Source organism: Sylvia atricapilla, chromosome 1, assembly GCF_009819655.1.
Source record: "Sylvia atricapilla isolate bSylAtr1 chromosome 1, bSylAtr1.pri, whole genome shotgun sequence".
NCBI lineage: Eukaryota > Metazoa > Chordata > Aves > Passeriformes > Sylviidae > Sylvia > Sylvia atricapilla.
In genome coordinates this window covers 64448629-64471519 of record NC_089140.1, presented here as the reverse complement: position 1 = coordinate 64471519, position 22891 = coordinate 64448629, and the positions used below count along the sequence as shown (strand labels likewise).

Genomic DNA, 22891 nt, shown 5'->3' with positions numbered 1-22891 from the left:
CACAGATATAAAGAATTATGTCCTCATGAGACTGTCGGAAGTGCTGACCAAAAGAACACAAAGGATTGCTGAGACCAAGGCTACAGCTTGCAGTGCCATAGAGATTTCAAGATTTAAAAAATCATGTTTTTCTTGCTGTTAGCTCTCCATCCACTGCTATGGAGGTACTTTAACTTCTCTCTGTCTTAACTGGACAATCTACCCTATGCCCCTTTAAAGCACAGTGCAGAACCTAAAACCTTTTTGATGTGGTTTTCTTTGTAGTCTCTTAATTTTATTTCTCTCTGAATGAAAAAGGAAAGGCTTTTCTTTTCTTGATAATGTTTATCTTCCTCCAGGTACTGTGGTATGATAATTTTCTATTACCCAGTTTTGGCAACCACCTTGGACTATGCGTCACTGCTGCTGCTAAAAAAAAGCCCAATTCTCTTTTATGAGAAATGAAGGGATCCTGTGGCAGTAAGATCAGTAAGAACTTTGGCCCTTCATAAAGCTGAAGTTCTGCTGTGAGGGAAAGAAGGTGATTCTTTGGGTTGGTGTGGCTGCAAAATCAATCTCACTGAGGTGCAGAGCTCTCAGTTGTGAATGCTTACAAGAGGACGGAGGTTGGGAGCTGAGGCTATAAACTGATTCTTTGCCGAATAACCCAAATAACTCACTACTATTCCTTGACCTTTAAGTGTTCCTGAGGACTTCTCTGAAGGATTTGAGAACCCATTTTTCTCTTGTGTCTGGATGTGCAAGTCTAAGGCAAGGTCACCAGGCAAGAAACTTCTTCAAGACAAGACTTCAAAGGCCAAAGTCCTTATTGTTACTGTTTTTTAAAACAGAAATATGATACATCTCAAATTCTTGTTTTGTTTGATTTTTCTGGTTGGCTGGTTGCCTTAATTTGCATTCTCTCTTGTCCTTAATAATTATGACTTCTTCCTTTGGTTCCAGACTAGGATGTAACTTGGCAGGGTTGGTGAACAAGGAGCTTTGGTTTGTTCTATATGGGCTACTGGTGCATCACACATTTCTGCATCACGTGAAGTCCCCCTTCAGAACAGAATAAAATCCTATGGAAATCCCTGCAGGGCGGTTTCTAGAACACCTTCTTGCACGTCCTGTAGAGATGTGACTTCTTTTCATTGACACTTTGGGAATTGTTCATATGTATTGTCATTGAATTGTGATATATAAGCCATCAGCTCTAAAGCTGAATTTAGCTGACTGGCCTTTTTTGTGTGAGTTCAATTTTGTTTGGGATTTTTTATTTGATTTCTTTGAATAAGCTTAAGAAACCAAAAGCAAAAAGGCTGCTAATTGCTAGGCTACAAAAGAAAAGATGGTCTCATTGCATTGCAAAGGTAGCTTTGTGGACAAATTTATGATGTCTGGGTACAGGTCAAGTTAGTCAGCTTTGACATTTTCCAAAGTGCTGTACTATTCCTGAGAGGGATCCTTGCTGTGATGAGTACAGTCCCACTGACACTAGAGCAATAAATGCTTTTTGACACAGTATTTCAAAAGAATTACAGCAGTAGTTTCTGGATTGTGCTCTGTCTGATTGTACAAAGCATATAAGGGAGGTTGGATGGCCTTCAACACCTAAACAAGGGTCCATAGAATCATAGAATGCTTTGGACTGGATCTTTAAACCTTTAAAGCTCATCTAGTCTAACCACCCTGCAATAAGCAGGGACATCTTCAACTAGATTAGGTTATTCAGATTGCCATCAAATCTGTCCATAGGTGTTGTGGTGGGGAGATGTTGTGGTGCATTTTGGACTTTACCAAGTTTCTGCATGCTTTTGTTCTTTGTTTTATAATGGTTTGTTCCATGTACCCCATGTTTTACCCCACTATGGTTTACTCCAGTTATTGTTATTAATCAGTCATCATTTTTGTGACACCTGGGTCCTGCCTGTCACTTTGAAGCCTCACCCTGATCCCTAGAAAGTTCTGGTGAGGACGTTGAGTGGTTGGTGGGGTCCAAATCCCTCTTCCCCCTTTATCCCTTGATTTGTCCTGTAAGTTGTCATTTATGTACAGAGTCACTCTGTTCCCATTCTGGATTGGTTCCAAGCTGTATCCTCCCCACTCCGTCACCCCCATATTTAAGGTAAAAACCTGTGAGTTTAGTCGGCTTTGGTGGGCTGACTCCTGAGTGAAAGGAAGTTGTGAGAATTTAATAAAACCCAATTGAAGTTCCCCGCCAGAGTTCCATCTCTTTATTTCTCTCATTGTTCACTCTTCTGCTGAGGCAAGAACCTACAGGATCGGAACTGTATTCCAGAATACAGGACCCTGCCTTTTTGTGATGCCGGCGCCAGAGCTGGCCAGGAAAAGAAGGTGAAAGCCCCAAGAGAAGCACCACACCGTCACACATTAAGTTCATAGAATCACAGAATTGTTGGGGTTTGAAGGGACCTCTGGAGATCATCTAATCCAACCCCCTGCCAAGGCAGTGTCACCTAGAACAGGTGGCACAGGAACACATCCAGGTGGGTTTTGGAATGTCTCCAGAGGGAGACTCCACAACCTCCCTGGGCAGCTTGTTCCAGTGTTCTGCCACCCTCAGCGTAAAGAAGTTCTTTCTCATGTGGAGGTGGAACTTCCTGCGTTTCAGTCTATGGCCATTGCTCCTCATCCTGTCCCTGGGCACCACTGAAAAGAGTCAGGCACCATCCTCTTGGCACCTGCCTTTGAGATGTTTACATGTATTGATGAAATCCCTTCTCAGTCTTCTCTTGTCTGGACAAAAATCCCCAGCTCCCTCATTCTCTTCTCATAAGAGAGATCTTCCAGACCCCAAATCATCTAATTATCTTTGTGACTCTCCACTGGAACTTCTCCAGTAGCTCTTTGTCTCTGGGCTCCTCAGTGCACTCCCGATGTGACCTCACTAGCTGATCAGAGGGGGAGGATCAGCTCCCTCAGCCTGCTGGCCACACTTTTGCTGATGCACCCCAGGATACCTTTGGCCCTCCTGGCCACAACGGCGCATTGTCAGCTCATGGTCAACTTGGTCACCCACTAAGGCCCCCAGGTCCTTGGTGAATCCATGCTGACTACTCCAAATTACCTTCCTTTTTTTTGTATGCATGGTGACAACCCTCAGAATGATCTGTTCCATCACCTTTTGAGAAATGTAGGTGAGGCTGACTGAGTCCTCCTTCTTGTCCTTTTTGAAGATGGGAATAACATTGGATTTAAGGTTGCAAAAAGGCCTCTAAATCATAAAGTCCAGCCGTTTAACCTGACCCGGTAGGTCCACCATTAAACCCTGAATCTTTCCAGGAATGAGATATCTACAACCTCTCTGGACAACTTGTCTGAGTGTTTCACCACCCTTGTTATATAAATTTCTTCCTTATATGTAATCTGAATCTACCCTTGTTTAGTTTAAAAGCATTACTCCTTGTCCTATCACTACAGGCCCTACCAAAATATCTGCCCCTGTCTTTCTTCTAAGTCCTTTTATATCTCCCTAGAAGGCCTTATAGGGTCTTCCCTTTTCCAGGCTGAACAAGCTTGGTTCTCTCAGCCTGTCTTTACAGATGTGCTTGAGCCCTCTGATTGTCTTTGTGGCCTCTGGGTTTGCTCCAGCAGGTCCAGGTTTTTCTTGTGTTGGGGACCCCAGGTCTGGATCCAGCACCTCAGTTCTCACCAGAGCAGAGTAGAGGGACAGAATTTCCTCCCTCAACCTCCTGGTCACACTGTTTTTGATGCAGCCCAGGATGTTGTTTGATGTTTTTGGGGCTGTGAGCATATATTGCCAGTTCATATGCAGCATTTTAGTTGCCAGCACCCCTAAGTCATCTGCAGAGCTGCTCTCAATCTTTTCATCCCCCAGACTGTATTGACAGTGTGACTTCATGCAACTTAAAGAGTGTGAGTGCACATGTCAAAGGTGTATGGACAAAAGGAGAACATGGTAGAGCAGGACAAAAGAGGAACTTCATCTCCCCCTATTCATACCCAGAAGCAGTACTCATGTCCTTGAGGTAGTCCATAAATACATAAGAGGAAGATATTTATAAAGTTGGTGCCTCCGACATTAATTGAATCATCTATATTGTATTTATCTTAGGTGAGCTGTTGGCATTGTGACAGGTTTTTGTTTTTACTGAGGAAAAAAAATAGTGTGGGTTCTTTTAAGCATTACTTTTGAGGTGTACTAATGTTGAGGGTTTTTTCATTATGTCTTTGCAAGTACTGAGTCTGTGCTCTCTCACACGTTGAATAAGAGAATAAAAGCATTTCCCTGAAAAGTTAGAAAGTGAAAGTGTATTAAAAATGCTGCAGTAAAAATTCAGTTTAGATCTTGGCTCTAAAAGATCAAAATTTTCATTTTCTACCTGGTAGTGTCAATTGCTAGTTCAGCTTCTTCTACTTAGTGTCTCAAGGCTTACTCTTTTTAACATTTTTTAGATCTTTTTCACAATCCACAGCACATAGCTGGATAGGATTTTTGTAATGATTATTAATCTTGATAGTTTTCCACTTCTTTGCTGTTATGGTAAATTATTTGAAGTGGCAGTGTGGTTATTCATTTCAGAGATCAGTCTTTCAGATGGCTCTTTGGTAGGATGATGAAAAATGTCTGCTTGATGTTACCCTGACTCTCGTGGAGATTACTTATGACCATTTAAGATAGTTTGACACAGTTTAAGATGTACATACAGTGGAAATAGCAATTGTACTAGGAGATAGATTTTACTCTAGGCAGTTGAATCCATCTGAGCAAAATGGTAGAGGAGCCTGCAGGCTATTTTCAAAACCCCTCCTGCATGCTTATGTTTCCCCCTATACATACAGATTTATAGGATCAGATTCAGGCTCTGGATATAATACTCTAATGTATTAGTCAAATTCACACCTTCTGAAACTGGAGTTCAGATCCAGGCCTTTGGTTTTGTTTGTGACAAGAAACTCAGCCAGTCCAACACTCAAATGCATTTCCATTGGTTCTATCTATTCCAAAAGCAGGATACTTCTATGGACTGGCTTTCCAAAATCTCCAATTTATATGCTCAGATGCCTATTTTTGTCCAATTAATGATTGTTTTGGCTTTTGGTAGCTTCTGTTCATGAATTTGCTAGGAGGAGTAAAAAAATTGTTTGCAAACATTTTTCCTGAGCAACCTAGATGTCCCCAGGTACTTTCTATGTTTAAAAAGCTCAGAGTGGTTGAAGTCAGGCATCTTCTGCATATGTCTTCTGACAGTCTTCTTAAATGTGTGATTAAAAAAAATTATTCCTTTGGTGTCTGTCATGTCTTTAAAAAAAACACCTTAGAGAACAGTAATTTTGCTGTGCACCCACCTGCTTCCAGCTCTGTGAAATACTGATCCTTTTAATGCCAGCAGCTCTTTGTCAGGTTGCTTAGGCCACAGTTCACAAGCAGTTCTCCCCAGGGGCATGAGATGTATGCAGGTTCTGAATATTAAGGTTCCTGGGTGCCACACTGAGCACAGAACCTAAAGCCTGTATTGGAGTCTTACTTGTCTCTGTGGCTTCCTAAGCCCTCGGGACAGAGCGTTCCCTAACACACAAGGCTGTGTGCTTTGCAGACGTGCATTATGCAGCTCCTCTCCCTGATCTTGCCTAGAATAGAAGTTGCCCTATATGCAATGAGGGTGTGAGGGAAGACCTAGGCAACGACAAACCTGCTAGTCTAACCTCAGTTTCTGGAAGAACTATGGAGAAGATTAAACTGAAGGATTGTACTGAAGGGCATTGAAAAACCAGTGCAGTAATCAGACACAACACAAGTTCACAAAAGGAAAGTCTGATTTCACTAGTTTGATATCCTTCCACAATAAGGTCACCTGCCTGGTGTGTGGAAGGAAGGTGGTGGATGTAGTTTTTTTGGACTGTTGTAAGGCTTTTGATACTATCCCTTACAGCATCCTCCTGGACAAGTTGCCCATCTCTGGAATGAGTGGGTACACACTGAAGAACTGGCTGAACAGCAGGATGCCGAGGATTTTGGTTGATGAGGCTACATCTGGCTGGTGGTGGGTCACCTGCAGTGCTCCTCAGGATCAGTTCGAGGGCCAGTGCTGTTCAAAATACCTCTCAGTGATCTGGAGGCATGAATTGAGTGCCCCATTAGCAGGTTTGCTGATGATGTGAAACAGGGAGGTGCTGTTGACTGCGTTGACAGACATGAGTCCTCGCAGAGAGATAGAGTGGAGCGTTGGGCAGTCATCAGTGGGATGAAATTTAACAAGTCCAAATGCTGGATCTGGCTCCTGGGCTGGAATATCATGGGCACAGGTGAACTGGGGGAGGAATGGCTGGAGAGCAGCCCTGTGGAAAGGGATCTGGGAGTGCTGGTCAGCAGCAGCTCCGTGTGAGCCATGGTGTGCCCTGGCAGCCCCAAGGGCAAACCTCACCCCGAGGTGCACCGAGCACAGCCCAGGCAGGGGAGGGGATCACCCACTGCATCAGCCTCACCCTGGGCACTGTGGGCAGGCCTGGAGCCACCATTTAGGAATGTCGTGAAGATCCTTGAATGTACCAGAGGAGGGCAACAAAGGTGGTGACGGGGCTGGAAGCCAGTCCTGTGAGGAGTAGCTGAGGACCTTGGGCTTGTCTGACTTGGAGAGAAGGAGGCTGAGGGGTGACCTCATTGTGCTCTGCAGCTTCCTGAGGAGGGGACGTGAGGAGGGAGGTGCTGAGCTCTGCTCCCTGGGATGCAGTGATAGGATTGTGGGAATGGTTCCAAGCTGCACCAGGGGGGATTTAGACCGAGCATTAGGAACCATTTTTTTACTGAGAGGGTTGTCAAACCCTGGAAAATGCTTCCTAGAGAGATGGCCAGCTCCCAGCCTGTCAGTGTTTAAAAAGCATTCGGTCTGTGCCCTTAACAGCATGCTTTAACTTTTGCTAAGCCCTGAAACAGTCAGGCAATTGGACTATAGATTATCATTTTAGGTCCCTTCCAGCTAAAATAGTCTGTTCCATTCTATTTCTAGGAATAGCATGAAATTCTATTGTGTTTGACTTCAGGGAAGCTGTATTAGGCAAAATGTGGGCCCTTCATGGTATTGTCTCTAGGCTGTATTGACTGTATTCCCATTCTCACCTGTTACCATTACCTTTTAAAGCAGGTCATTTTCGCTGTGTTAGGTTGTTTTACCCTTGATCCCATTTAAAACCTTTCTTCTTTAACGTGCAGCAAGTTCTAAAAATATGCATACCTTGAAAGGATGTGAGAGATAAGGATGTGAAAATCACCAATACTGTCATTTGAGGTGCTTCAGATGACCACTACATTCACCTGCATGTTACTGTATCATGGTAATCCTGCTTAACCATTCTCTCACTCACTCATTCACTGCCTTGACAGCCCAAAATGCTGTGAAACTACTTGCCAGCTAAGGCAATAAAGTTTAATACAGGTTTCCTCACAGGCAGTTCCAGACCTTCAACAAGATAAAAACAAATTAATATAGTCTATATTTAGATTCACTGTTAGGGGAATGTGAATTTTCTTAAAATTCCTCTCATTACAAAGAGCTTTAGGTAGCCATCCTAGAGCTTTTTAAGAAAATTGTTCAGTAAAGATTTCGTGCAAGTCAGTAGATCTACAGAGGGTTAAATTTGACTTCAGGTGCTGGCCACAATTCCTTGCGAAGTTATGGAGATACCCATGGAGTAATGAATTCTCTCTGTCTTAAACTGCTTTTCTACCATGCATTTAGATTTGACTTAAAGGCCAAATCTCAACATGTTTGCGTCTTCCTCCTGTTTTTAATGAATGCCCCATACTTGGCCTTTGTGAGTCTACAGCCCGTCTTTTTATAGTGGTTGACAGAGCTGTTGGTCACATATGCTGCCTTTCTCTTACAGGATACTGAGGACTAGCAATTTTCATTCTCCTGCTTTTGTTATGGGGGTTACAGTGTCCAGACTGATTGGGTGGAGGAGACTCATGTCAAGCCGAGCTTTTCTGACTGTATTTTTCCTCCAGTACAACTGTCTGTGTATTAAAAAGGATGTTATGCACCTTTATGGTTGAACTATGTAGTTATTCTTCACACAGGCACAGAGTTGTTTTGCTTCTCCCAGAATTATGTGGCCTTTCAATACAGAGAGAGATACTACCCTCCTTATTTTTTTAAATTATGGGTTATTCGTTAAGAAGAATGTAAGATGTGAGTCTGGAAGCATGTTATCTGCCAATACTCCTTTAACTTTTAGCCTTAGCTTTCCCTATGTCTTTAGCCAAACAATTTTACTCTCCTACCTCAGTTGGCCTTATCTGTAAAAGAATTAGTTATCTCTGAATTTCAAAGGAGTGTTGTAAGGATTAATTTGCTACGCTTTCTGTGAAATGTTTTGGAAAATGGTAGATGCTAAGAAAGTATTATTGTTGTTTCTAAAGCATTTTTGGTTTGTGAATTTTCTCTGAAATACCTCATTTTTCTGCTAGGAATATTTATAATGTGGACTTTTTTTTAAGACAACATGCATTTACTTTGCATCTGTGAAACCCCACATAATATGAACTCTATTAATAAATTGCTCAAAGTATTAGGGACAAAAGACTGTATTCAGAAACCCTCAGTATCTTACAGTCCCCTGAAACTCCTCATTATTTAGTGATGCTTAATCAAATTAATCTGCAGTAAATCTCTCTGTGTCATTAAAATTCTGCTAGGCATTCACATTATTTCTAGGGACTTTGAAGTAGAAGAGATTTTGGATTTGTTGCTGTTCTGGCTTTTTTATGTGTTATACTGAGGAAAGAAAAAAATAGTTCGATAGACATGTTTCACAGAGATACAGCATTTAAAAATAAGTCTGTCTAGCAACACTAGAATAATGTATTGCTGTCTCTGTTTCACATTTATGTTGTGCTTGATACAAGATAGCTTTGCCCATTTCCCACTTTGATAGGTCTTAAAGCTTTTTTACAATTTTGATGAAATGAGATTTTTTCATATTTATCTCTACCATGCAGAAACAAAAGGCAGTTGGTTTGGACACACTGCACTGTGTTCAGTGAACCTGGTGGAACTGCACTGAGGATTAATGGCTACCCAAAATGTTCAGACTTTCTGTGTGCAGCACAGCAGCAGAACTTTGTGCTTTCTCATGGAATCCCAGCTCCCCACATCATGTGAACATGCTAGGATCACAGCTCTTTGATGAGGTTTATTTTTAAAGCATGGAAAGTAAAAAAATGGACCAGCCATACATAGCAAATCAAAGAACAATTGCATAGAATGCTTTTTTGTATTTATTACTGTGTTTAAAAAACTAAAATCTAAGATCTGGGGTTTTTTTACACTGCACATTTTGAAACTAGCAAGAGAAAGCACCTGATTCTTCAGTAAATGTCAATCCCCTTAATGAGAGTCCACCATGCATTTCTAAGCTGTTGTTACAAGCAACTAACCTGGGTCACAACCTAGATGAGGCTGGAGACTGAAAAATTCAGCTGAAGGAAGAGCTCTTTACTGGAGCAGACAAGCACAAACAGTTCAAGATGAAACTGTGTGAAGCATTGTGTCAGGTTACCGAGGATGTTCATGAGATCATCATTAGGTGTTGCTTTCCTAAACTGTTCAAAATACTCAGTATCACCAGCCTGCTTTACTTGCTGCTTTCCCTTCAGCTGGTGATTTATAGGAGTAACTGCTGACTTCTTCCCGAGACAGGTAACAGGTTTTATCTAGATCTCCACTGAAGGGACTTTATTTTGGTTTTAAGCACCCCTTTTTCTCTTTATTGTAAAGGTTTCCGTTGAAAATGGGATACAAAGTTAAACAAGTATTATATGTCCCTTCCAGAGTCTAATAATTTTAGGACAGTAAAGTCACAGAGATCGGTATATTCTGTCAGCTTTCTACTTTGTGCCTTTTAATATACACCAGTTTTCATTCAGATTTGAGTCCAATACCAAATCCATCCCATCACTGAATATCCCCTGAGTTTGGGGACTCCCACATTAAAATATTCAGCAACCAAGTGGACTTAAACATTTTCTTTTTTCTGTTTTTGTTGTGAATATTAATTTCCTGTGGGGTTCCCTGAATGCTTTGCAGGTGGTAAGTGGAATGGGTAAGGAAATGGCAGCTTGCTGAAGAGACAAGAATGTTTATGGTGTCATACTCAAAGTGGAAAGATTTTCAGAGAGAAAAAAGATGCAGCAATCCCAAGAGACATCCAGGCCCCTGCTTAATTGCTGTGTGCTGGAAGATCAGCCCACAAATTTTATCACAGTGTCCGCAAATGTCAGCAGCTCAGAATGTGCAAAAAACTCACATAAATGGCAGAACCTGTCCTTGCAGTAGTACCTCTTTTTCCTGAGGTTATTTTCCAGTGCATGATATGAAACTGTTAGAGAGCATCCAAAAGAAAGCAACAAAGAGGGTGAAGGGCCTTGAGGGGAGGCTGTGTGAGGAGCAGCTGAGGCTATTTGGTCTGTTCAGCCTGGAAAAGTGGAGATGGAGGGGAGACCTTGTGAGGGGAAGAGGAGGGACAGACAGTCCTGTCCAGTGACAGGACCCAAGGGAATGGCCTAAATTTGTCAGGGGAGGTTTAGGTTAAATATCAGGAGAAAGGTTCTTCACCCAGAGGATGGTTGGCACTGGAACAGGCTCCCCAGGGAAAGTGGTCACAGCACCAAGCCTGACAGAGTTCAAGAAGCATTTGGACAGTGCTCTCAAACACACAACTCTTGGGGTGTCCTGTGCAGGGCCAGGAGTTGAGTTGATGATTCTTGGTTATCCCTTCCAACTCAGCATATTCTGTGATTCTATGGTCGCAGCTGTCAGCCACCCCTCAGCTCCCCCCTCAGAGAGGGTTGCAGTACATAGTTGTGACGGTGTGGTGCTTCTCTCGGGGCTTTTGTCTTCTTTTCCTGGCCAGCTCTGGCACCAGCGTCACAAAAAGGCACGGTCCTGTATTCTGGAATACAGTTCCAATCCTGTAGGTTCTTGCCTCAGCAGAAGAGTGAACAATGAGAGAAATAAAGGGATGGAACTCAACTGGGGGACTTCAATTGGGTTTTATTAAATTCTCACAACTTCCTTTCACCTAGGAATCAGCCCGCCAAACTTGCAGGCTTTTTTCCCTTAAGTATCGGGATGGGGGAGTGGGGAGGGTACAACTTGGAACCAGTCCAGAATGGGAAGGGAGTGACCCCAAACCCAACTGACAACCCATAGAACAAATCAAGAAACAAAGGGGGAAGGAGAACCCGAACCCCACCAGAACTTTGTAGAGATCAGGATGAGGCTTCGAAGTGACAGGCACGACCCAGGTGTCACCTAACGATGATAGATTAATAACGAGCAACTGAGATAAACCATTCTGGGAAAACACATGGGTACATGGGAAAAACCATTCTGAAATAGTAAAGGACAAACAGATGTATATAAAACTGGGAAAACTTCAAACCACACCACTACACATAATGAACTCCGTGTACTGGTGGGTTCCTTTCAAGCTGAGGTGGGTTAACATTACTCCATAACTCATAGGGCTTTTCTGTGACAGCAAGCCCTGGGAGAGTGCACACTGGGGAAGTTACAAGCTCCTACTTGCACAGAAATAGTAGTTCCTTGTCATCATTTGAGTTTATCTCCCCACCTCATATGATTTCTAGGTGCACTTAGCATGCTTTGAATCCTCTAATTATGGTGCTACAGCCATGTGACTGCCTGGCTGAGTAATTCCCTGCAGAAGGAGACAAAACTGCATGTAACAAAGCTCAACAAACAACATTCAAAATGTGAACGAGTCACAGTAATATAAAATAGCATGCCACTTGGCCCGAAATCTCCTACTGGTGCCACAGCCCTGTGCTACTTGCTTTATGGCAGCAAGCTTAGTGATCTGCAGGGAAGAGCATGGGTGGGGGGGAAAGCTAGCTAGATCTTTGGCTCGTTTCCTTGTCATCTTCCTCAGAGGTCTCAGTGAGGAGGCATGATCCCCTACCTCATAGAGGTAAGAAGCAGTTGCCTTCTGTGCAACCCGGGAGCCCAAGTGTGTTCTGGCTGTTCTGCAGTGGTGTATACAATGAAAAAGGCAGAGCAGTTGGCACTAAATATGCAGCTATCTGCTGAAGACCTTCTTGATTTGTAGGTGATGTATGAGAGGAGGGGAAAGGGCAGATAAAACCCAATTGTTCCCATTTTACAAGAAGCCTTGCGTGGTTTTCAGAACACTTAATTGCATTGATTGTTCTGACCTCTGTATCTTCCTTTCATACGGGAGCTGGTCTTTGAATTGCAACTTGTTTTTCGGCTGGCTGACAGTGGAGAAGGGGCTGTCTGGCACGGCAAGGCTGGATGGGTGTGTGTAGAGCGTGTTTTCAGAGCATGACACTTAGGAAGGCTGTTTCTCAGCTGCCAAAAGCACAGCTGTTGCAGAGCAAGGGAGGGAGCCTGGCAGCAGCCTTGTAATCAGGTAGGCAAACGTGCAAACCATATGCTTATTCCTGCCTAATTTTATTGCTCAAAGTGGCAGTATTATTAGCAGGTAGTGTCTGGGTCCACAAAGTCATCTTTTCTGCTGGTGGCAGTCAGGTGGGGCTGATGAGAGCAGCAGGGTGTGTTTGTCCAGAAGCCGGTATCTATGAATTGAAGAGATCAATAGCTGTGCTAAAAATCACTGAGCCATCTGGGATTTACAGATAGAGGATTGACTTGCAAATCCTACTGAAACTGAGATCCACGGTAACTACTGAATAACAGCACAAGCAGTGGAGAAGGTATGGAAAGTTATCTAGAAGACATGAAATGGTCTAGTGGTACTTTTCTCAGCCCTCGGTCACAAAGAAGCTCAGGAAAGGGTGATAAAACGCTAAGGTAGGGCACAAATATGTTCTGCTGCCATTTTATTATTTTTAACCCTGTTGTTGACATATGATTTTGAAGGTACTGCATGATCATAGAAAATGCAGCTGTATTTTACCAATAACTGCTGGCTACCAAAAATCAATGTCTGTACATCTACATGAAAACAGGATAAGCCTGTAACCCGGTGGGAGGGAGGGAGAAAAAGGTGGAGACAAAAGAAAAGGCTTGTTCAGAAATGTGCCAGAGGATGCACTTGGAAATGGAGTTTAAACTTTGAGCCAGTTTTATGCTGATTCTGTACTCCGTGGTTAGGCAGAACTACAGCAGCTGCCAGGCTGCAAAGAGGAGCTAGGGACAAACTGACACCTGGGAGTGGAAAGAAAATGTACAGGAACAACTTCTACTGTAGGTGAAGAAAGCCATGCATTCATAGCAAAGATCAGCCATTTCTCTGGTACCTTTCAGCTTGGATTTTAGCTATGGAATTGGTCTTCCATTGATTAGCAGGGATATTTGCCTGAGTTATTTAGCACAAAGAAATTGAAGTAATGGGCTTCTGGTTAAGCTGTTCTAAAACACAGCCAGGGAGAAAAAAGCTGTTTGCTGGCATGGGGTGCTGTGATTATAGACCTGTGTCACAACCAGGTAAATAGATACGTTCATGACATGGAGCAAAATGGGTATTCTGCTCTGCATACTTCTCTGCTGTCTTTTAAAGGGGACACAAACAGATCTTGAAACTCACCCATCCACAATGAAGCTAGACATCTAAAGACAGCAGGAAAATAGTAACACGTGGAGACTACAAAAGTCAAACAACTCTGCTGATGTTGTAGAAGTTTGGGAAAGAACAGGAAATGCAAACCAAATCCCCAGCATTTTCTCCACCAACCCATTCTAGTAAAGCAAAATAACAGCTTTTCTCTTTCTATTGTTTCTTTTTTTTCCTGGCAGGTCATGACCTTGACCTTACGTTTGCCTAGATAGTTGCACTGTCCTGTGCTGTTCTAGTTTCTATTTAAGAAGTGATTGTAGTGTTTATTTTATGGTATTGTTTGTCTAAACCTTACATCTAAGAGGGGAAGATTTTAGTGGTCAGTAACTTTGTCATCTTTGTCCTAAGTTTGTAAAATGTGATGCATGATTATTGGTCCTCCCTAATAGTGGTGTTGCTAACTGTGCCTCATGTTCAGAGGTTTGTCAGTGCTTACAGTATTTGCCAAATCTTTTTCCTGAGTTTGTTTCTCAGTGGAGGTATCCACAGTAAAAAGACTTCAGGTAATACATTGATAAGTATAAGGCATCTTTCATATCTGTAGTTGCCACTGGAATCATACAACAGTTACAGTATTGTGACTTTAACTAGCAGTGATCTAACTCCACTCCCCCTGCTGATGTGTTAGCAGAGCTACACTTCCTGCACCGGCCTTCCTAAGAAGCAGAGCTGGGTCTTTGTAACTCATTTCTGTTATTGAGGCTGTAGCCCTGCTTGTTCTGCTCCCAAAATACAGACCCATGGCCAGTTGAGATTAAGAAGCAGTTTATCTTGTCTTGGGGTGCAGCTGCAGGAGAATGTCCTTCTCCTGTGACCTCAACCACTGAATGTCGTCTCTCTGCAGGGCAAGGTTATAGTCATCATTTCTGTAATGCCATTGCATATCATAGGCGACATCTGTGTAGTCCAATACGTTCACAGCTTTCAGGAAAGCTCACTAGATAGTCCTGTATCACAGCATATCACTACAGTATCTTTCAAAGATATTGAGGGAAAAAAAAATGTAATTCAGATGTCTTCTTACAAAATCTTTCTCTCTGCTCTGCAATCTCAGGAGATCAGAAGCTGAATGAACTAAAACTTCCTTCAGCATCTTCACTTATTTCTATGCATTACCTCTGTAAGGGCAGTAAGAGTGAGGATTAGATAGGTAGGAAAACACAGACCTATTAATTTTCATAAGAGGTGGTCAGTCTTACTGAAGAATAGACTTTTAATCTCTGAAGGAGTCATCATGCTTTATTGGATAAATGATCTGCAAATGAGAACTTTTCTGAGGAAACTCTATGTGATGGGTAACAAAGAAAGAAAATAGTCAAACACAATCTTTCATATGTTGATTAGAAGAAAAATTGGAGCTCAGCAGTGAAGCTAGGATTTGATTTATCAAACTGAGAAACAGTCCCAGACTTTGTTATTTTTGCCTTGATTTTCATGCAATAGACTTGAATAGGTATGTGAGTAAAGTCCAAATGCCTCAAACTTTCTAAGCCTACCATTCTCAGACAGTTGAACAGAAGGTGTCTGGCATTTTTAACAGCCTATCAAGCTGATAAAGGAGCAAATGTGTCTGTTAGAGATTTTGTGCTTTATTAACCTGAGAGGGTAAAACAAGCAAAAAAACCCACAACAAACAAAACCAAATAAAAACCAACCAAACAAAAAACTCAAACCAAAATAAACAAAAACCAAAAGCAAACAATCAAAAAACCAAAACCAAAAAAACCCCCCGCAAACAAACCCAAAACACAAACAAACAAAAAAACCCCAAAACTAACCCAGAAAAATCTGCACAAGGTTGTATTTTTTAAATAAAATCGCATGGGGAAACGTGGAATGCACTTACAAGTGAAGTGCAGAGCAAACTGCAGCCGCTGCTCTGACTTTGACCACCGTTGCCATATTTCTGCCTCTAAGTAATTTTTGTTTCCCACAATAACCATGTCTTGGTCTGATAGACCCATGTGAAATGTCTGTAAGAAATGGAAAAATGTGCTTGATTTTCTAGTTCTCTTAACCAGTTGTCAGAGCCACATAAATTCACAATGTAGGCAAACCAAGACAATGCCGGAAATTTCTGAAAGTGCAGCTGTAGTGAAAAAGCTTTTTTCAGAAAGAGAGAGCATTTTTAAGAGAGTCAAGTTTTGATTAAAAGTTATTTCCTGTTCCCCATGACAGATGGAAAGAACAAGAAAGGAAGCCCATACTATGGAGTAAACAATATTCTTGCTTGATAGTAGTTTTTGTCACACTTTGAGTTGTTTCAGAGCAGTGAAATAGGAAAAAAGTCTCATATGATTGCTCAGAATTTTCTCATTACCAAAATAAATTGTAGCATTATTCACAAATTTTCATGTTATTTTTTCAAAGTTTAGTCTTTTAGAGATCTTGAATTTGAGTTAGACAACTTTTCCCAAAATTGTTTTCCAATTTACCAAAATTCAATTTTGATTATACCAATGCTACTTAGCATCAAGAGGATAATATAGATCAGAAGGGATTTCATGATGTCAGGGTGGTCAATTCAGTGGTATAATGTTAAAATGGTCCTTCATTCTGTAGCAGTTCAGTATAAGAGTAGGCAAAACTTTGACAGATTCTTATTATGAGTCTTTTAAGTTGTAGAAGAGATTTGGGAGAGTCTGTGTGAGTAAGAACTTCACATAAAAGCTTTGGGGTTTTGGTTTGGGGTCTTTTTTTAAACTTAAGCCATGGGAAATTCAGTTTTGCTGAGCACAGTGAGGCCAGGCATTCCTGAAAACAAACCCCCAGTACTGCACCTTTTCTAGGCGTGATCGTTGTCGGGGCTTCAAGCCCACCACATACCTTCTGTGGTGTGTTTTGCCCTCAGGTATGACTCTTAGGATGTGAACCTAATCCAAAATGTTTTGTCTTTTTCATTTTGTCAATTTACATACCTTTAGGAATGTATTGGGAAAACACTTGCAAAGCAAAAATGCTTCAATATCCTACTGGGAAATGATGATCAGGAGAATCCCTCTGAGTATGGATTTGATATCAAGTCAGAGGCTTTTCAAGAATGAAAAGAGTCTGCTTTTGGAGGCAGCACAATTACACAAAAGATGAATCTGTCTCCCTTTGTACCTTTCCCACCTTTTGCTTAATGTGGTGCAGTGAACTTAAACTTGAAACTTGTAGAGCACCATTTTCACTGGTAGGAATATCTGCTGATTAATCAGGCTGCAGTACTTAGCATTAAATCTTGCTTACTATAATTGACTGTTATGTCATGCTAATGAGATTTCTTTCAGTTTTACTGCCTGCATGCTGCTGATCTAGACAGCTAAGAATTTTGTATTATTTTATGTTCGCCAATGCCTTACTGACTATTTTGCTTTGTTGTTTGTTGTTGTGTTTTTTGGTTTTGTTTTTGTTTTTGTTTTTCCTGGGGGGGCAGAGGGAACAGTAGATTGCTTCTCTGCCAAGTATTTTGTCTCAATCTGAAACAAGTGAATAGGGGTGTGTTTAAGCATATGAGGCTTCTGACCCATCTTTATTTTAATTTAAAAAAAAACAAACAGAACCTGAAAGTAGTATATTATCTTTTTTTAGTAACTAAAATAAAAAATTGCTGAGAATAAGGATGGGAAGTAGAGGGGGGCAGGATCACATTTTTAGGGAAGGAATTAAATAAAGAAGCAATGGCTTTTCTCCTTTCATTTCTGCAACTCTAAGCAGTTACAGAGTAGAGTGAAAAGATCTAAATGATGTAACTAGCCAAATGTACTTTTTCTATTTCCCAAAGGCAAAGCAAATCTAATCGTTGGAGACCTGACCCAGATGAGAGTTATATCTCCTGAGAAAAACTTCGGGTCTTGAAATGAGCATTGAAAGAAAGTTGGTGGGATCATTAGCATTGAGAGGCCAGTCCACTCTGCTGCTGTGCCCAAGCTATGACCACACATACTTTAAATTTGCCTGTTTTGCTTTATTTCTTCATAGACATGGTATAACTGCTTATACTGTATAGCCAGTACAAGCTGGTTGGAGAGTGAGTCATATGTGGAGCAGCTGAGGGATCTGAGGGTGTTTAGCCTTGAGAAAAGAAGACTCATAGTAGACTTTAACACTCTCTACAACTGCCTGAAAGGAGGATGTAGTGAGGTGGGGGTCAGTCTCTTCTCCCAGGCAGCCAGCAACAAGACAAGATGGCCTCACATTGTGCCAGGGGAGGTTTAGGTTGGATATCAGGAAGAGTTTCTTCACTAAAATGGTGGTAAAGCATTGGAATGGGCTGCCCAGGGAAGTGGTGGAGTCACCATCCCTGGAAGTGTTCAAGAAATGACTGGACATGACACTAAATGCTATGGATTAGTTGGTATGGCGATGTTCGGTCAAAGGTTGGACTTGATCTTGGAGGTCTTTTCAAACCTAAATGCTTCTATGATTCAGTGTTCACCTCACATGGAGGAGCTGGCCAGGGATATTTCATCTCCACGGGATGTGGAGCAAGTGTAGTTCTTTGAGGGGAGAGACAGATTTAGCATTCAGGTGACGGTTATTTATTGCTCCCATTTGGAAGTCACATCACAAGTGAGAGTAAAGGGTTTAGCCATGTTGAACTTGATAGACTTATGCTATCTTACATTAGCAGTGTACTGAGCTAATTGGCGTGGTGTTCTGCGTATTTATCACAGTGAGAAAGAAGCTTTGGCCCATTCACAAGCCATGGAGATTGCAGTAGCTCCAAGGCTTGAGTGTACAGTCATGAGCAGCAGGAGTGACTAACCTCCACTTAAGAATCCTCCTTTAGGCCAGAGGTGATGGATTTCCCCCCTTCTGCCAAAGCATGAGCCATCTGCAGAGATAAGTAATCCTTATCAGTTATTTACAGATGCCTTAAACAGCAGAAGCAAGAAGAGGCATTTCGTCTGGATGCCATGGTGTTGAACAGTGATTTGTTGGGATTTTTGCTCAAAGAAAAAGGGAATTAACAAAATTAACCCAGCACCACCAATCTAGAGTGGCCACTAAAATGTCTGGTCTTGGAAAGCTGGCAGGCTGAGGAGGGTGAGGGGAAACCATGAAATAAAAAAAATAAAATCGGCAGTGGCTAAACACCAACATTTCTTGCAGGGACCAATCCAAAATAAAGAAACCATGGTTGAGTCTCTGACCTTCATCGTAGGCACCAACACTAATTACCAAATCCACAGACTGACCCAAACTGTACTGAGGGATGGACTGCAAATCAGAAGCTGCAAACTCATGTTTAAATGGGACACAATCTGTGCTGATGCCACACTCTCTCCTTGTTACATCAAGATTGTGTCCATCCACAGTGTAGATTACCCTGGAATTTTTTGTAGCAGTGCTTAATTGGAAACCAGCCCTGCTTGTGTTCATGCTTTTGTTTTTGATGCATAACTTCTCAGAAGAACAAAGTTAGATAACTTCTCAGAAGAACAAAGTTAGATTTTTTTTTTTTTTTTCAGCCGTTAAAACTGACCTGTTGTTTTCAGCCTCTGAGACTTCTGAGTCATTTTGGAATGGTTTTGACCTGTTTAGTACCTGAGTTTTTTTGCTTACAAGCTGGTTTTCCCTGAAGAAGTGCTGTTACAATTGCTGCACTTGCAACCCTGCTTTTGTCATGTGTGTGACTGTGTCTGCAGGAGTCCTTCTCTGCTGTTTCTCTGCTCTCTGCTTGTGAAGTCCATGCTGTCGCTTCAGAAATTGTATTTAAAGATAGGATTAAAATTGATGGTGTTTAGGCTTACATTTCCCAAACAATTGTGCTTTTGTTTGTTTGCTAATGTGGCTGGCTGAATATATTTTAAAGGGGAGACTGCCTTGTAGAAAGTTCTCACCCCTTGCCTTTGAAAGTCTTCAATGCATATTAAGCTAGGCCCATGTAGTTACTAGTCATATTTGAAAACATGAACCTTCAGATCGGCCTTTTTTATTTAGTTGAGGTTATTTTTAAATCTTCTTTCTTTGAGATCTCAAGGGAGAGACAAATTAATCATCATCTGGTGACACTCCATTAGGGAAACAAATTTCTTTTTGAAGCCTCTATGCAATTATTACAAGGAAACTTTCATTGTGTCATGACCTCAGAGATTGAATGTTATAAGACAATGAAAAACAATTCCCATTTCAAGAATGCAACAAAATATTAAATTCGTTCTGTGAACTAATTTGTGATATACTTTATCATCCTTAAAAGAAAGGTAAATGATCTAGAATGGAGTACTTTGTCAGGTGTGTGTCTTTGTTTCTCAGGCCAACTTTGTGCCTTATGTGAATGTCCATGTTTGCATAAGGACACACTCTAGGTGCCTTCCTTGCCTTCCAGCATCTGTAGGTTGTAATTGGCAAAGCATCAGGGAAGAGAACTCGTACCAACTAATCTTGGAAACAGAAGCAGTAGCTCAGGGGAGTGGGATACCAGGTTTAGCACTGAAGGTTGGCAAAGATGTAGTGAGTGGGGCTGATGGTCAGAGAGTTTGGAGGGAGGGGACAGGTTGCTGCTGGCTTGCTTTCATCTCATTCTCTCCAAGCAGGCAGTAGCCTACCTGAAGGCCATCTCCAAAGCAGAGTGATGACATGCCATTTCTCACCCTTGTTTAGGGCTAGGAGGACAAAAACACTACATTTATAAATGCATGCCCTAGCTGTTTCCTGTGTTGGCTTCCTTTTTCTTGAGAGTCTGAGAGAATATATGTTCTCTGAGCAACAGGCGTGCCATTTGGGTTCCAAAATAGGATGCACTCCCTGCAGCTGGATGAGGTGGCTCTTCCCTTGGTGAGGGCCCTTGTTCCACCCAGCCTGGAAACTAAGAATGCGTGTAAGCAGTTGCATTTTTATCAAAGCAGCAGTGATTTTCTGAAAGCAGTAGGTAGATCCTTCAACATGTGTCCCAGCAATGCAGATTTCTCCCACTTGTAATGAAATGCCCAATGGACAAGGACAAGGAACCAGGCGCCAGTTGAAACTCAATAGGAATATTTTTCTTGGCTTTATTGGGCAGAATCTAGAAGTCTACAATCACTACATGAAACTGAAATTGAATTCTGGAAACATGTAATTGAATTCAGACCTGGGCACTCTTGAGATGATAATGAACCACAAAATCTTGAGGTACTAGATTATGATGCCAGCTCTTATGGTAGACATCAATTTATCAATTGCTTTGATGCAAATGAGTATCTCATACCAAGCTAAAACTGTGTTTCTGCAGCAAATCAAGGCTAAGCAGTAAGATTTATATATAGATAGATAAATCGTATCTGTGCTTGGCAGTGCTCTCCTCACTATTTTTCACAGGGACAGTAAAGTCATTAATCTTTGCTAGTAAGAAGCTTTTTAAAAAGAGACAAAAAATCTTAGGAACATATCGACAGTTTAGTGTTCAAAGAGAAAAGTGGTTACTGACAAGAGTCCTGTCTTATTCAAGCCACGTCTAAATGTGTCACCTAGAGTAAGAGGGTGGTAGATGGCAATTGCACTGCTGGATTGCACGTGCTGTACCACCATGTGCTTTAGGGGCAGGTAGGTGAGATTCTGTATGCAGGAAGAGATACATTTTGAGCCTGACTGGAGCTTCAGGTCTCATTTGGTGAGGAAAAAGTGTACCCCAAAAGAAAAAGAGCCACTGGCACTACAGAGAGGAATGCTGCTAGGAAGTCGTGTAGTACTCAGGCATACACTGCTTACCCTGGTATTCTTTCTGCTTGTATTTTAAATGAAAGTACTGCTTTATAGTTTCTAATGCACCCCACCAAATAATACATTCCCTGTGAAACGTAATGGGAAGTTACTGCTGTAATTAAGTCATTGATTGTTTAAAACAATTGCTAATTGTACGTGGTTGGAAAGCTGTGAGGATCTCACTGTCACTAATGTGACTGGATAATTATAGATTTTTCTTTTCATACTTTTTTCTGTAAAACATGTTTTCTTTGCAGTAGCTTTTATTTTTGGCCACCTAACTTTCAGTTCCCATGACTGAAAGATGCAGGCTAGCAATCAGCCCCAGGGCAGGAAAAAGGATGGAGACACCTCAGACCTCAATAATGCAGCCCCCTTAGGGACACTCTAGGTAAACAAAGTATTAATTCTTATATGTAATGCAAGTATGCTACTGTAAGCATGTAAAAACAAAGGTCTGTGCAATAGCAAAAGAATCTATATACCACTGGAAACATCATCTTTGGGAGGCTTCTAAGCGCCAGAATATGGTTCAGTAGTTCTTTTTTTAGAAAAGGAAACAAAAAAGGAAAAGAAATAGTTGGAAAGCCACCTCTGAGATGCTGCTTCTGCATCTTGGCATAAGAGGCTGTACACTACCCACGCGCATTCGATATTTCTTTTCAATGGGCAGTGCAGTTGCTAGCTTTTACCACAAATCCTGAGGAAGCTGAAAAATGCCAGCTCTTTCCTGTTCTTTTTCTCACAGCCTGTTAACAGAGCATCTGCATGGCACAGTGTGTTGGCACAGTGCTTCTTCCAGATCATATGTCATCCTCCCTGTATCCTTTTGCAGCAATGCATTGCTTTCTGGGGATATAGCTCTTCTGAAGCAAATGCCAGTCCCAGGCCTAGGTGTAGTAGTAGCTTGCAGCCACTTCTTGCCAAGATACTGGGAGATTTTTAGGCTAATGTGTCTTCAAAGGCTGACTGGAGCCATCATTAAAAGTAAGCTCCTCTCTCCTCATGTGTATCTTGCAGCCCTACGTCAGAGATGCAGTCAGTTTGTGCAAGACATTGCTGTATCTCAGTTATTATCCACAGGGGAAGTACATTTGCATGTAATGGGACAGGAGCTCCTTCTGAGTCTTTTCTTTAGTCACTAAGCCTCATATCTTTACAGAGGCTTCCAGAACTCAGTGCAGTACAATTACAAGCTGGGGTTTTCTTCTGGTGCTCTGTGTTTGTTGATGCAGTTGAGCTCTGCTTTCGGTATTGTTGTATCTGGGAAGATCTTGCTGTGTCAGTGATGCCCTGATGATCACCACTGTAGTGGGCTCTTGCTACATAAGTACTGAATTCTGCTGGACTTACTATTACTGAGTAGTAGATTTTTTTCTCTCTGCATCCATAAAACAGTATCTAAATTAAATAAAAAGGCTTTTTGCAATATAGACTACAATGAAATCGTTCTCTTTGAAGAGAACATTCGATAGTGTGGCCAGAGAGGTTCTAAGTGTGTTTTTTCCTTTGAAAATTACATCTGTAGTCATGAGTTCACTTGCCTTATACTGAGCAATGCAAAAGACATTTTAAAGCAATATTTGCATGTATTTGCATTCAGTTTAACATGACGGGGGAGTTTAATTCTGCATTA

General features: G+C 41.7%; 1 protein-coding gene across 7 annotated transcripts in view; it reads left to right on the top strand.

Moving 5' to 3' along the window:
* Positions 1-22891, top strand: part of PHACTR1 (phosphatase and actin regulator 1) — a 303804-nt gene that overhangs the window by 121067 nt on the left and 159846 nt on the right. The window contains exon 1 of one of the 7 annotated variants that reach the window (XM_066324472.1): positions 12300-12417. The exons of the other annotated variants lie outside the window; for them this stretch is intronic. The gene's annotated coding sequence lies outside the window, so the exon portion shown is untranslated. Of the gene's footprint in view, positions 1-12299; positions 12418-22891 lie in introns of those variants that run through there. 7 annotated transcript variants of the gene reach the window in all.